We start from the raw sequence: 14434 nt of genomic DNA on the forward strand, positions 1-14434 counted from the left end.
GACTCCTCCCCTCCCGTTTCGCCCCTCCCCCCACGGGCAGTTGTGCGTGCAGCGAGGGGCGCGTGCAGCGAGCGCCCCGCCCCACCCCCGCTCCCTCCACGCCTCGGGCGCGCGGCGGTGCGAGGCGGGAAGCGGCGCCGGCGCGCGCTGGGGGCTGTCGCCCGCCCGGCCCCCGCTGAGGGACGGCGGCGCCCATCGCTGTGGCGGCGCGGCGGCTGGGAGGGGGGTGCGGGGAACAAAACGAACACGAGGTAAATTCTCAGCCGAAGCAGCCGGCTCGGTTATGATTTCATCCCGAGGTGTTTTCAGAGAGGTTTTCATGTGAAGGCACTGCAATAAGCCATATAGGATTGCTCAGACTTTTTTTTTTTTTTTTTTTTTTTTCCCTCACCAGGGAGTATTTGTCTTCCACGATTCTGCTGAAAGTAGGTAAAACCCTGGAAAATGACACGGGTCTGTTAAAAGTTCAGTGCTGTATTAACAACAAAAGCCCAGTTGGAGATTGGAAGGTAAGTAGGATAGGTCAGAGCACGTGTTTCCAGAAAGGGAGCTTTGTGAAGAGCTCGTTGCGTATAAAGGAAAAAAATACACCGGTTTTAAGGTATAAAAAGTTTGAATATTAAGGAAGCGAAAATACAACTCGCATACAAGGTCTGTTGGCAATGACCCTGTTTTCCTTAAAAAAGTAAATAAAAGCTAGCCCCTAGTTTATTTTGGCTGTACTCTTCTATTTCCACGGGCAGAGGGTATGGAGATACAAACTGAGGAAGTCTGTGACCAAGCTGTCATTTATACTTTGTACCCTGAGGCAGGGCTCTTGTCATGCTACAGAAATGCAGCATCAATAAAATTTTCTTTGCTGCCTTTTCTTGTCAGTAGTGACATCTTTTTAAAAAAAATCTTTAGCAAATTTTTTTTTTACCCAAGGGGCCTTGGTACTTTGCAGAATATTAGAGAAATTGAATCCATTACAATTCAGCTAGTGACTATAATCAATAAACTATATGCTAGTTGATTTTAATCTGCCTGTCCGTTTTTTAATATTCATATGTTTATACATTTTTTGTCACATGGTTCTTCCTTTTTAATGGCAAATTAATGGCCATTCTTGAAGAACTACAAAAAAGTCATGCACAATAATGAAGAAATATATTTTGGTGAAATGGCAGGAAACAAACATCTGTGAGAGTATTTCCAGTAGGGCTTTTATTGCAATTTTCCAATCGTCTCTCTAGCTCCAGTGCTGGTAGCTGTAGTCTTGTTCAAAGAAGAAATGTGATAATCCTTTTGATTTACTTAGCTACACTTCAGAGTGCATCAAATCAAGCTTCCTAATCCAGTTCCCACAGATGAGTTAGATGAGGCATATGATAAAGACATACAAGAAGATAACAATTGGAATGGAGAAGAAGGCAGGCATGTATCATAGGTTAGCAGGAAAATTACACTAAATCTGATACAGTGCAGAGAGTACATAATTGAGATGCTTCTTGAAAAACAGCTCCAGCCTGTTAAAAATATCCCACAAAGGGATTTTACAAATTTTTAACAAGCTGTTTCTTTTACTTAATTTTGAGCGGCCCGTTACTACTCTCCCTTAAGATAGATTTCTTAGTCCACTCTTCTTTATCTAGTCAACAGATTCCTGACTAGATGGACAGCCGTTGTCATCTGGTATGCCTGATCCTATACCCTATTTACGCAGCTGCCGTACAGTTGCCTATAAAAATACTCCTATATGCTTTAGAAGTAATTGCTCCAACCTCCTAATAACAGTTAATGTTTATATTGCATTTTACAGGTTCTAAGTACTATACCACAGTATGTTTACCACAGTTCCAACTTTTATCCTTTTTTTTGAGGATTAGGAACAAGGAATATTAAGGAACAACCACAAAGTCACAATAAAAATAACTGATCCCTGCAGGCAGTACTCCCAACCCACACAGTGAGATGTCAGTCCACGTAAATCACGACTGACACCTCATGACTGACTGAAACCAGTGAGGTATCAGTCGTGACTTATGTGGACTGACACCTCACTGGTTCACTGAAACTGGTGGCAAAGCTCCCACCACAGTACACAACCCCCAAACCCCAAAGGCAGTGATACCACACGTGCACACTCCTCGTCAGGGATCACAGGGTCCTGATGCTGAAATGTGGCAAATGCTGCAGTACCTCTTGTACTCTCTAAAGTCTTGCTGATGCTCTAATTCAGTACTGACTGAAGTGCAAACTTGAAATCACTAGTGCTGTAGCATATGCTTTTCTACCAGTGTGAATGCAACATCAGGTTTCTCTCTTCTGTTTACCTTGAGAGGTAGGCTGTGATCTTGGTTTAGGTGTTAAGAACTGGCCAGGTCACATGGAATAGGGAATTAAACTCTACATGAAGAATAAAAAAAATAACCAGCAGTCCAATCATGAATATAGAAGTGACTCTCCTTTGACAAGATGGGCAAGGGGGAGAAAGAAGTGTCTGCCATTCAGTGAGGACAGCAAAGGATCCCGAAAGCTGAACAATGTTTCCATTGTTTTAACACAAGCTCTGCTTCTCCACTGAAAGATCCAAATGACAAGGACACTGAGGGTTTCTTTCTCTTTGCTGTTTGTTTCCCTAGTAACAAATACACAAGCTGCACTGTTAGAATACCATCCTTTTCTCTATTTTTTCTTTTTTTTTTTTTTTTTAAGATAAAGACATGTCAAGGATGTATTCAGTGCTTTCAGTAGCAGGTTAAGGTTGCTTGTACAAATGAGCCTCTGATACAGCATGATGTACTTGAAAGTACTACATGTAGACCACTGAGCCAGTGAAATAAAACAAAAGGTATGGAAGAAATTAAATACTCACATCTCAATTTCTGTACTATTTAGATTGTACACCCTTAGGGCAAAGTCTGCCTTTCACAGTGGAGCTCTGATCTTGATTAGCAAAACAGATGGCATACTACTACTACTAAATCCTGTCCTAATTTGATTGCAATCATATTATCATCAGTAATATAAAGTGTACAATTTTAATGGGACTGATTTTGACACTGACAGCTCTTGTCTGTTTTTGTTGTGAGCTCTGCATCATGAAACATCTCTTTAAATATAATTCTGTAATAGAAGGGGGTGGTGTTGCTGTTTTTTGTTAGGATTCTAATCAAGGTTATGGTCTGTAGTTCTGGAATTCACTGGGTTACAGGAACTGGAGAGAAGGCATGCAGTCACTGTCTGTGTGGTTGTTAGAAATAGAACTGGTAGGTGAATCGTATCCAAAAGCATAAAAAGCCATTCTCAAAACAGGACAGGTAGAGATTATTAAAAGCATCTAAACCAAGAAAGAATGTCAGGATAATTTCTTCCTTTGCTTCTTCAAGATATGTTCAGTCTCCAAAGTTTGGAGACTTAAACAAATTTAAAAAAAAAAAACAATTGCTCGGACTTACAATTGTCAAGATCTGTGTTCTCTGTTTCAACTGAAAGAAGGAAAAAATCTTTTTTTTTTTTAAACAAAAATAACTTCTTTCCTATGTGTTTGCCATAAATGTGAGCTTAGTAGTAGTAGTAATAATAATAATAATAATAGTTTGCTCTTCTTTTCCCAGTTATTCAGGTTTATAACATTGTGTTCTTCAAAGTTCTCCAAGGAAAAAAACCCTGTGTCTATTTCTTGGGACATGGCAGCAGCCAGCCTAAAGAGTATAATATAGAAATAACTGACAAAATTAATATAGAGTTTGTGATTATATAATATGAAAATATACCATTATGGATTAATTGCAAAACAGCTTGTTGCTAAGTCATAAATTATACTGGTATTTGTTACAGCATATTTTAGCTACTTGTCTGGAACTGTGTGTGTAGGGAGGTATTTCAGGTGAACAGATAAATTAGTATCTTTTAATTTGGGATGATTTTTGAAACCAGTAGGAGTAAGGATTAAATTGTACTACATATGCCAATGTTAAACCTGCAAACTCAGAAAAGATGCAGTGAAGCTACTGCTTCAGCGGATCAGTCAATATCAAGTGATGTGATCAGCTATCCAGAAATACTTTGGCATCTCAAGCTGTCCTCAAGTGCAGAATAGACAAAGGAATTTGTTTGGGGTCTATGAATCAAACAAATTTGTATCAGGATTTTTATACGATGTAGACATCTGCTCATATACATATAAATGGATGTGAGTTGGAAAAAAGTCTGTATCACCCAACTCTAGATACCTAATTTGGGAGTATATATATTCTCTCTCATCAGAGGGCTGAAATACACACCACTAGAGGGTGATTTGTCATCTGCAAAATCTGAATTGCACTTTTTATCCCCATCATCACTGTGGAAGGTCTACTTTTATCTCTTGTGTGACTTTTGAAATAGCAAAGCCAGATGTTAACTAAACTTTTCTAATATTAAGACTGACAGATATACAGTGTCCTACCTAAAGCAAAGTTCACCAGGGAATTAGCCAGCATACAAGCCCTTCTAAGGCAGGCTTCAGAATGCCTTAGTAGCTAGGTTAAATTTGGGTTTTGTTTTTCCCAGAATTTGGTTTTATAATACTTAAATATCTACTTTCACTAGAAAATCTAGATAGACCTTTATTTGCAAGGTAATAGTAGTAGGAACTTATACGAGTTCAGGTTTTGTTATATAGCCCTTTTGGTCTTTAAACAAAAATCTAAGGCCAACAAAAAGAATCCTCTTGGCATAAGCACAGTAATGAAAATGGTGATTATAAGAACAAGTAACAGCCATATTTATCCCTGAAAATTGTTTCTTGTACTAGCCAAACTGTGGAGAGAAAAAGATGCTGGATCCATGAGGTTCTAACTGTCCTCAAATGAGCCGAGGCATCTGTGGGGACTGTGAGCACCTACTTGCCCGGTTCAGTAAGTGGGGAAGCCCTGCAACTGGTTGTTTCTGCTCTTCCTGTTAGCTGTTGTTGGATTTCCAGAAAGTCTTTCAAGACACTCAAGAGCAGAACAGACAATTGTACTATGTTAATACAAGTGTATATCTCTCTATATAAAATTAACAACAGTGTTTTTCTAATTGGGGGGATTTGTAACTGTTCCATTTGTGTGTATATCTGGCACAATCAATTTCAACCTCTGGAACTGTAGGATTCACAGATCAGGACCCAGAAGTGAGATACAATAGAAATTAGATCCTAATGTTTTGACTCATTCTTATATGCTTTAGACTGCTACAAAAGAAGACTCAGGACCAAAAAGCACTACCAAAAGTACAGTTAGAAGGTCTTTCTATTTTAATTAAAACTGTAGATGCAGGCAGTGGTGTGAGCTGTACATTAGATCTCTCCGTCCTAACTCTGGAATTCCAAAACTTACTGTCTATGGGCAATCTACTTCAGGTAGATTTTGGGCAATAAGCATAAACATTTTATCTATCAAATACAGACTTGTTTTGATAGTTAATGTTGTGAAAGCATACTAGATATGGAAAACTATTGGATGGAACTATTCTGACCCCCTGACAGTGGCTGAGTAATTCTGAATTACCCAGGGCTAAACTGTGCCTCCAGCAAGATACATTGGGACTGTAGGCAAGAAGCGAGCAGCGCTTAACCATGAGACTGGAAATGGTATCATCAGTTTTGCAACTATTCACTCCTGGTAAGTAAATTACACAATACAGTGGAACATCTGTATCTCAATTTAGCATGCAAACGGGAGTGGCAATACAGTAAACCAGCACAACACCACATACAAACTAATTGCGCTTTATGAGGACCATAGCATTTTAAAGTGCAAAAGCAAATGCTAGCATGCATTGTCTGTATTTAGCAGCAAAGAAAACAGAAGATACATTTCTCTAAGGCAAAAGGAAAAAGCAGTAGAATAAAAAGAATGACATAAACTTTTCCATGTACACATACATATTATAAAATCCACCTTTATATAGGATTGTCATCTGTTTCATGCAGCTACAGACTCCTTGGCTAATGTTGGCCAGCTATTACTTATGTGAGAAGTTAAACCTGTGTTTCGTGAGCCGTAGAAAAGCAGAGATTAATTTTTTGTTGATACATGTTTTGTATAAACACATTCTGCATATGCTTGCCTGTATATGCAAAACAGCTGGCTAAAGGTAGGGATTCAAGCTTTTTCTGGTTTAGGTTTGTTGGGTTCCTTTTTTCTTTTTTCCTTCCTCCAAGAGGTGTGTTTCTCATCTTAAAACCTAGACTTATATATCTATCCTCCTTTTATATATCCTGTCCAGATTAGGGCATCCAGCACAAACATATTCTGTCGTTTCACAGATAAATAGGGCCAAGGGGATTACTGTAATCATGTGGTACAACTTGCTGTAAGATAGAAGCCAGGTGACTTCTGATATTACTTGTCATTTAAACCAGAACATCCCTTAGGAAAACATGCTAGAACATCCCCTCTCTACAGGTTGTTAGTTCCTTGTTCCAGTCATTAATTACTCTCATTGACAAATATATCCATCTTATTTCTCCCTTGAATGTATTTAGTTTTATCTTTCAGCTATTTTTTCCTTCACGTGTAAGACTGAGACAACAGAATTCACTGTAGATATAAGAGCAAGTCATCCTTTTGCGTAATAGCATTTTATAACACACATTTTTCAATTTCTACATTGTTTCTATATCTCTTCTCAGATCCCTCTCCAGGTTATCAAATGATTTCTCGAACTGTGGATTCCAGGAGTGATTTTTGTCCCTGTCAAGCACAGGACTGTTCTTTTCCTATTTAGACAGTCTGATGATCGTATCTATCTGTTTGGTTAATTGCCAGGCATTCAACTGATTCTTCATTAGAGTCCCCAAAGGCATTTCAGAATTGTTGAATACCTGCTTATTCCCACCTTTCTTTCTAAACAAGGAGATTTGCAAAGTCTAGAGCCCAGAGGAGCCTTTTAGAGGGGGAAACAAAATCACTATGGGTCTATTACCTTCTCTGAATTACAAGTAGCATTTCAGATACATCAGAGGCACTGAGTTGAATTTTTTTTTTTTTTTTAAATTGTAACACCACTTTGAATAACTCACTAAGAACATATAGTAAAGTTTCTCTAATAGCTTACACGCAAATTAGATTTGGAAATTACTGATGTTTAAGAACATATAAGCAAAATGGACTTCTGGGAAGAGATAACATGGTAATTGGTCTAATAAAAATGTTAGGCTACCCCATAGGCCCCATCGTATAGCTGGTTTTAGACAGTGTTAGCTTATACAATGCTAAGAAAATATATTTGTTACCATTAATCCGTTATTAATCCACCAGCCTCACAGCAACTATTTTAATATAGTGAGCTGTTTGAATAAACAATATATGAAAGATGAGTGCTACAGATGTTTAACTTCTGTAGTACCATTGTGCTGCTCATATGTTACACAAACATATACGTTCTTAAGTTGAAAGAAGTGGGGATGTCACCGGCCTGTTCATAAATGCACTGACACTTTAATGAGGACTTCTGCTACTGAGAATCTAATTATAAGGGGAAAGCGACAAAAAAAAAGTTAGCTAATTGATTGTAAAAACATTTTCAGCTTGTTAATGTTTTCTCCTGAATTGGTCCGGACATACTGTACAAGTTAAAAGCATAGCTACGTTCAGGAGGCATCTCTTGTCAAGAATGACCAGCGAGTCACCTGGATTTTTTCAGAGGTAAATCCAAACATAGGTTTCCTTAGTACAGCTATGCTCTAAGGAAAACAAAACAAAACAAAACAAAACAGAAACCAAACTTATTTTGATTAGGAGGATTGACTTTCTGTGGTAACCAGCCCATTATTTATGGGGCAAAACACAACAGGGCAGGGTAGAACTTCAAGGCATCACACTATTCTCTAGAATTGTAAGAAGACAGATATTATTAAAGAGCTTATTCTTTTTTGCAATGTCAAAATGACTATAAAAAGTAGAAAGGAATGTTGGCCAAGGAAATTTTCTATCGGAGGACAAAAATAAAAGCTTTTATTGTAATTAATATGAGTCTAATGTCGCTTTGAAGCTGAATGAGAAGGAGACTGAAGAGAACAGTAGTAACAAGAAGAAAACATAGATGCTCTCTAACTGTCAGAACACAGGACTGTACACTAGAATGTGACACTGCAGGCAGACCTAACTGATTAATTTCTTTTTAATAAGCTATCTAAATTGTGTCTAAAAAGATTGCTGGAAGGAGAACATACAGAGCAACCACTGTCTTTCTGTCCTGCTCACTGGCATTTTTACTGTATTAAATTCACTGTGGTAGCTGCTAGAGCTGCCTCTGCTGTTTTACTACTCATAGGATACACCTGATTCTGTAAGAGCAACCCAAGGTCCCTATTTGGCACCCTTTAATTTTTCCCTTCTCTTAATCTTTCCTTCCTTCTTGTCCTCAAGTCACTTAATTCCATAAACCTCTAGAGGATGCAACTGAGTCTAAAGACTAGATTTAATTACAGTTAAGAAAGAAGCATCACTGATTTTTATTTTTCTTGATCAGATTAGCTGTAAGAGTTTCATTTGTGGGTTGTGATGATTTATATATGAATTCTGTACCATAACTACTAGATATTTCTGGTTTTTGTTTTCTCCAATTCTATCTCAGTAACTGAGAAGCAAATGATCCTCTTAAAGGTGCTGAAGGATTTGGAGACAATAGCATGTAACATTTTCTTCAGCTGGGAAGATGTGCCTGGTACTCCATCTTGTGGCTGAAACTACTGAGTTTTTTATAACAGGTTGAATTTTCTTACTATCCTCCTCATATAAATATTGATAAATAAACGTGTGAACTTCCTTCATAACTTTTAAAACAAATAGGTCGAATGTTTCTGGTAATAGAGAAATAGGGAGACTGGTTAAAGACAAGATTAACTCAAGTAAGGATTGCCTTTTTCCCTGTGTAACACTATCAATCACAGTATTTGATTACATCCTCCTCATTACTGTTAGAGAAGCCTCAGCCAGGCATAGTGAGGACAAGCGTCTATCAGCACTTTCTAAACTACAACCTGTAGTAACACCGCTGTTCACTGGTAACTTGGTGTGGCCAGTGAAGTAACTTGCCACTTACCTTCCGGAATTGCCCAGAATGTCTACCAAAACAGTGTTGTTTATTTTGGCAGCATTTTTTTTCTTCTCTTAAATATTTTTTCAGGTGGTTATAATGAAATAAAATGGTAGTATCTGAATAGCAGAAAAAATCAGATACCTTTCAGTTAGCTTCCTGCCATCCCTGAAGCAGAAGATGTGTATTCAGTAACTGACTCAATTTGACTGCTCGAGCACCCAAACCATGAACTCAGTGTAGGAAAGGGCAAAGCACACAGCAGAAATTACAGAAGGCTACCAACACCTGGACTCACTGACCACATAGCTCATCAAATCCTTTGTTCATATCCCAGTTATGTAAGTTCATATTTTGGTGTATACCACAACTATGTATTTTCTTCAGACTGCAAAAAAAGTAAGTAGTTCACTTTTAGCACCTTCAGTCTTGGCAGCAGGAAGGCACTGAGATGACAGGTTATTCTGGATTTTCTATTCTGTTGTATCTCAGCTTGTATTTACTGGATAGAGCTTCTAACGGTCACATTAGAAATTGCATTCATCCCTCTACAATACTGTCAGAGATGCAAGATTGCAGTGGTCAAGAGAATATAAATTATGTTTCCAGAAACTGGTGCAGAGTTGGTTACTGGGTATGCGACAGGATGAGGCTAGCTACACACATATTTTAGCAGTCTTAATATGAAAGACATATTCCCTGATCCACATGATGTGGAAACAAAGAAAGTGCCCGTTTCCAAGGAGTCGCAGGCCCCAGGAAAATATGCCCGTCAAGAACAGTCTCTCTTGCTATGTCACATAGGGCAGCCATGGTGTCCAGAGGTGAGTGACAAAGCAGCTTTACCTTTTAATATAAGTGCCAAGCTGGAGCACATTCCACATCTAGAATTCCATTTTATATCCCCTGCAGACGTGCGCAGAAATCTGAAAATCACTGCATGTTTGCAAGACTGACACATAGTGAGTTAACAGTATCGAAGTCTCAGTCTTTCTGCTGTACATCATGTGCATTTCATAAATCAAATTTGCTTATAGCTGCACTACAGTTTTATATGAAGAATTCCTTGCTAGATTTTATACCAAGAAAAACCATTTGCATTAAATGTGTCACTTGGTCAGAAGGCACTATGCACACAATACGTACACACTGTGCTGTACAGCTACTGAATACTTACTCTGTACTGACGTGTTTGTCAAAACATTTTCTGAGCCTGGCACAGTCACCAGTGTAGTTTGTAGCCCAGTGAGGCAGCACTGGGAAGAGGACAGGAGAGGAATGGCATGGCCAGGCTGTTGGAATCACAGCATGGTTATCATTTTAAGTGTCTGGAACAAGGGTGGGAGGAAGCTATGAAAGACTATCTTGCATCTGCTCAAGACAGCGGCATCCAGCTCTACGCATAAAAGTTACCAGGCGTATGTCATACTATGAAATATGAATTACTTAAAATAAAGACAGAGGTAATGCTGCTGCTTCAATGTTCTGCAGTGCACCAGGATAGAAGGGTGACTGGTAACACAGGGATGAAATGCAAATATTGCAATGCCATCTCAATCAGTATCTAAATTTCGGAGAGGTTGCCACTCAGGTGTATCTTACCCACATTGCCTATTGGTCACAGCCTTCAGCATCCTTTTCTGCATCAGTGTATTCAAAAAAAAGTTGTGTCAATGCTGGCATACCGTGCAAAATAACCATCAATGGTGCGCTTGCCCTTTGCTTTTTTGAAACCCATTTTGCATCCTGGGTTTTGCTTTTGTACTCCCTGGTATTCTTGTCAAGAACCAGTTCAGCCATCCTTTCTTGCAAGAGCTTCAAAAATATCCACATTCTAGTGCCTTGTTTCTGAGGTATCTCAAACCTTTAGGCTCTTAAAAAAAAAAAAGTCACCTGAGACCTCTGCATGGCTCAGTGGGGCACAGAATGGGACTAAACCAGCTGCTCTGGCAGGAGCACACAAGTACAAGTCAACATCTGCTCTTCTGTCAGCTCAAAGAATTTTAGAGCAGGTAGAGCACCTATCTGAGCAGGGTGCAAAGCAGTGCACGGAAACCACTGCAAAGCCTTCAGAGTAACTGTCAGAACCAGTAAGATCCTCTGAGTGTTAGTATCCAGAAACTTCCTGCAAGACACTTTGCTGCTGCTACAGACAAGATTCTGTAATCCCTTGGATATTATTACAAGAGATAAAGCATCACATATAAACAGTTTTAAAATACAGCAACAGTTCAGCAAAGTTAATTTTTCATGTTATCAAGCTACAATACTGTTTCCTCAGTCGTCTACCTTGAACTGGTCTTCTGATACTTCTATCAGTATATATGAAGAGTGGTAGACAGGTACAGAGATGTGAAGAGCAGATTGTACAGTTTGACAATCATAACTACCATAATAATCATCATTAATATTTATACTAAGAAAGTACCTGATGCTTCACCTTGCTTCTGTGCTTCATTCCCTAACATGATAGTGTGCTTATTCGTAGGTGGTTGGAATTGCTTGGACCCACACCAGAAACTGCTGAAAAAAGGGAAGAATGATCAAATCAGTCCCCACGCAACAAAATTTTCTTTTAATTCTCATTTCAGTTGCCTTGACCAGTCATACTGCACACCCACTGTGAGACTCAGCTGCTTTTAAAAAAAAAAAAACAAACCACACACACACGCACACAAACAACAAACAACCCAAGAGAATTCCAAAACCTACCACGTAAAAACAAATCATTCACTAAAAGTTTCAGAGATATGTTCCTGCTCTAAACTGTCACTAGGTTAGCCTTTGGAGCTATAATTTTAGACGATTTATATGATAGTTTTCAGAAAACTCTAGGTATTATTATTACAATTTTTGCTCTTTAATTATCATATTTAACTGTCATTCAGCGAGGTTTTTATGTAAATGATATCCATGGCAACTCTCCACCAGCAGATGGCACGACTACAGACCATGATCATGATCTACAAGTACTGGAATAGGCAGGAGAGCTCTGAAGCTACTGTTATGCTTTTCCATATCCTTTTACAGCTTTTATTTGGATTTTCATGGAGGCAAGGTTTCTAGTGGGAGGCTGAATATAAAGTCTGATTACATCCTTTCTAGGGCCAATGTTATCTATATCCTTTTTCCTCTCTGGAGGCTATATAGCCCTGTTGCTGAAAAAATTGACCTGCGGACAAAATTAATAGCAAATATTACACAAAATGGCTTTTGATTTCTAGAATATAGATTGACTTTTTGTGTAAAATCCAGTGCTTGAAACATGCAACGGGTAGCACAAGAGGAATGAAGGCTTAGCCCAAGAGCATGACCAGCACAAGCTCTGGTGGTGCCAGGAAGGGCGGCCTGCACAGCAAGGAGGGGGATTCCTTGTTTGCATCTCTGAGGTAGCTAGGGGCTCTGCACAAAAGTGAACTACATTCTTTGCTCCCCACATCTTCCATTCAAAACAGAAAAAAGGATGTTGTGGGGGGTAGCACCCTGTATAGCCTACAGGCAGCATGACTGAAGTATGGGTGAAAACAGAAGTGAAAGAGTATATTCCATGCCTAATTCTCTGACTCTATCACTGTATATCTTAAAACCTGCAAAAATTAGCAGTGTAAGGTATAAGCAAGAACTGAAGATCTACATTCTCTTCCTTGAGTAGGTCTCCTTCAGCCCTGTGCAGTCCAGGTCATCACATCTTCATTGCTGGCAGCAGGAGCTGGGCCAGGTGACCTTCAGAGGTTCCTTCCATTTTTCTGTGGTTACCTTCATTAGCTTGGCATGCATTTGACAAAAGCTAGCATATAATTACAAAGAATTACAGAAAGTTCTCCTGATGGACTGGCTGTTCTCCAGGCTACAACCAGACATTAATCTGACCCCAGGACAACCTATAAATCTGAAAGGACTAAAGAAAAAAATAAAACAAGAAAATAACTGATTACAGGAGGCAACAAATGGAAACAGGGTAAAATCGTTGCAAGAGGATACCAGGTAGAGCACCTCTGACTGTGCCTATTAATTCCTGAAGGAGACAGGGCATTGGATGTTAATCCAACATTTGGGCTGGTACAATAAAGCCAGCGTGGCACCGGAAGAACCACCCTATAGCACTGTAACTTCTGCTAACTACCAAGCCCTAGAAGCTGACAGCCCGTAGGTTAGTCACCAGCAGGATATAGGAATTGGGTTTATAGGAGAGCATGAGCTGGGTTTACATCATCTATCTTCCTCAAGCTTTTTAGATATTAGCTACCTGTTCGCTGCCTAAGTATGTGCAAAGTGTATACAGATGTATTTATTATCCCTGAACAGGCCATACAGAGAGTTTGTAGTTTTTACTAGTTTACCTGAAGATTATTTTATTGTAAAGACATTCCAGGGCATGGAAAGGTGCACTCCAAAAGAAAAGCAAATAAAGTTTCCCCCTGCTCCAAATTCAAGTACAGTTACCAGGCAATAGCAAGGCAGGATCCCTGAAATGCATTACCACTTCTTTTCACAGTGGAAATTACTAGGTGTTCAAGTGATTCATAGATTACAGTAAAACCAACATAGATACATGCAAAATTTCAATAATTTAATACAAAAATGTCATCATGAATCCATTCTCAGTACAAGTGAATGCCAAGGCAAGACCTGAATATCCTCAAGGCAAGACCTGAATATCCTGAATAAGCACCTTAAGAGCTGAAATGGACTCTCCTGGTTAATTAATTGCTATCTTTGTTTGAGGACATGTGTGGCAATTTGCGGATAGAAATGTTTATACAAGAAATGCCACAGGCTTGATTGTTGCTGCCCACCTCTCTACCCACAAAAAACACCCAGGTTATAATCACCACCTTCAGACACTCGCTGTTGCACGCAAAAATTCCATTAATTCAAGCGCATTGCTTCCAAGACATTTGTATTTTCTAGTACTTGGGTTGTTTCAGGTTTTTTTGGTCAGAGATTCCATTCAATAGCCATCATGAACGTGACATTTTATTCTGAAAAGGGTTGTATTTGTTTGGAGTATGTTTATTCATTGAACTGTTTAGTTTAATATGCTTGCTGTAAATAAACTCAATTAACCCTTACAGTAAAAGGCCACAAACTCCTGCTTTGAAAAACTGATCCATGTTAAGTGGAACTGTTTCCAGATAGATGTTTCCATATGGTATTTGCCTCATAATTCACTTAAATACCTTGAAAAGAATCAGGCTCCCAAAGACTGTAAGAGATGCAGGGAAGGAGATTAAAAGGAAAGATTAAGGTGAAGAATTACAGGAGCAATTGAAAGCTTAGAAGCAGAAATACTATGATATCCAGCCACTGAAAGGTCATTTCTTTCTGCCCCAACTTTAGAGGATAGATTTGAAGAGAAAGCAGTTTTCTTAATTACTTAATA

General features: G+C 38.9%; 1 long non-coding RNA gene across 1 annotated transcript; it reads left to right on the plus strand.

Annotated features, from left to right (window-relative positions):
- Window positions 1–137: 137 nt before the first annotated feature.
- Window positions 138–14131, plus strand: LOC116965348. Its single transcript, XR_004409304.2, has 5 exons — window positions 138–251; window positions 395–509; window positions 4781–4883; window positions 5521–5630; window positions 11540–14131. It is a non-coding gene; the product is annotated as an uncharacterized LOC116965348 (long non-coding RNA).
- Window positions 14132–14434: the final 303 nt, after the last annotated feature.

Source organism: Tyto alba, unplaced genomic scaffold (assembly GCF_018691265.1).
Source record: "Tyto alba isolate M040663 unplaced genomic scaffold, T.alba_DEE_v4.0 Super-Scaffold_44, whole genome shotgun sequence".
Taxonomy (NCBI): Eukaryota; Metazoa; Chordata; class Aves; order Strigiformes; family Tytonidae; genus Tyto; species Tyto alba.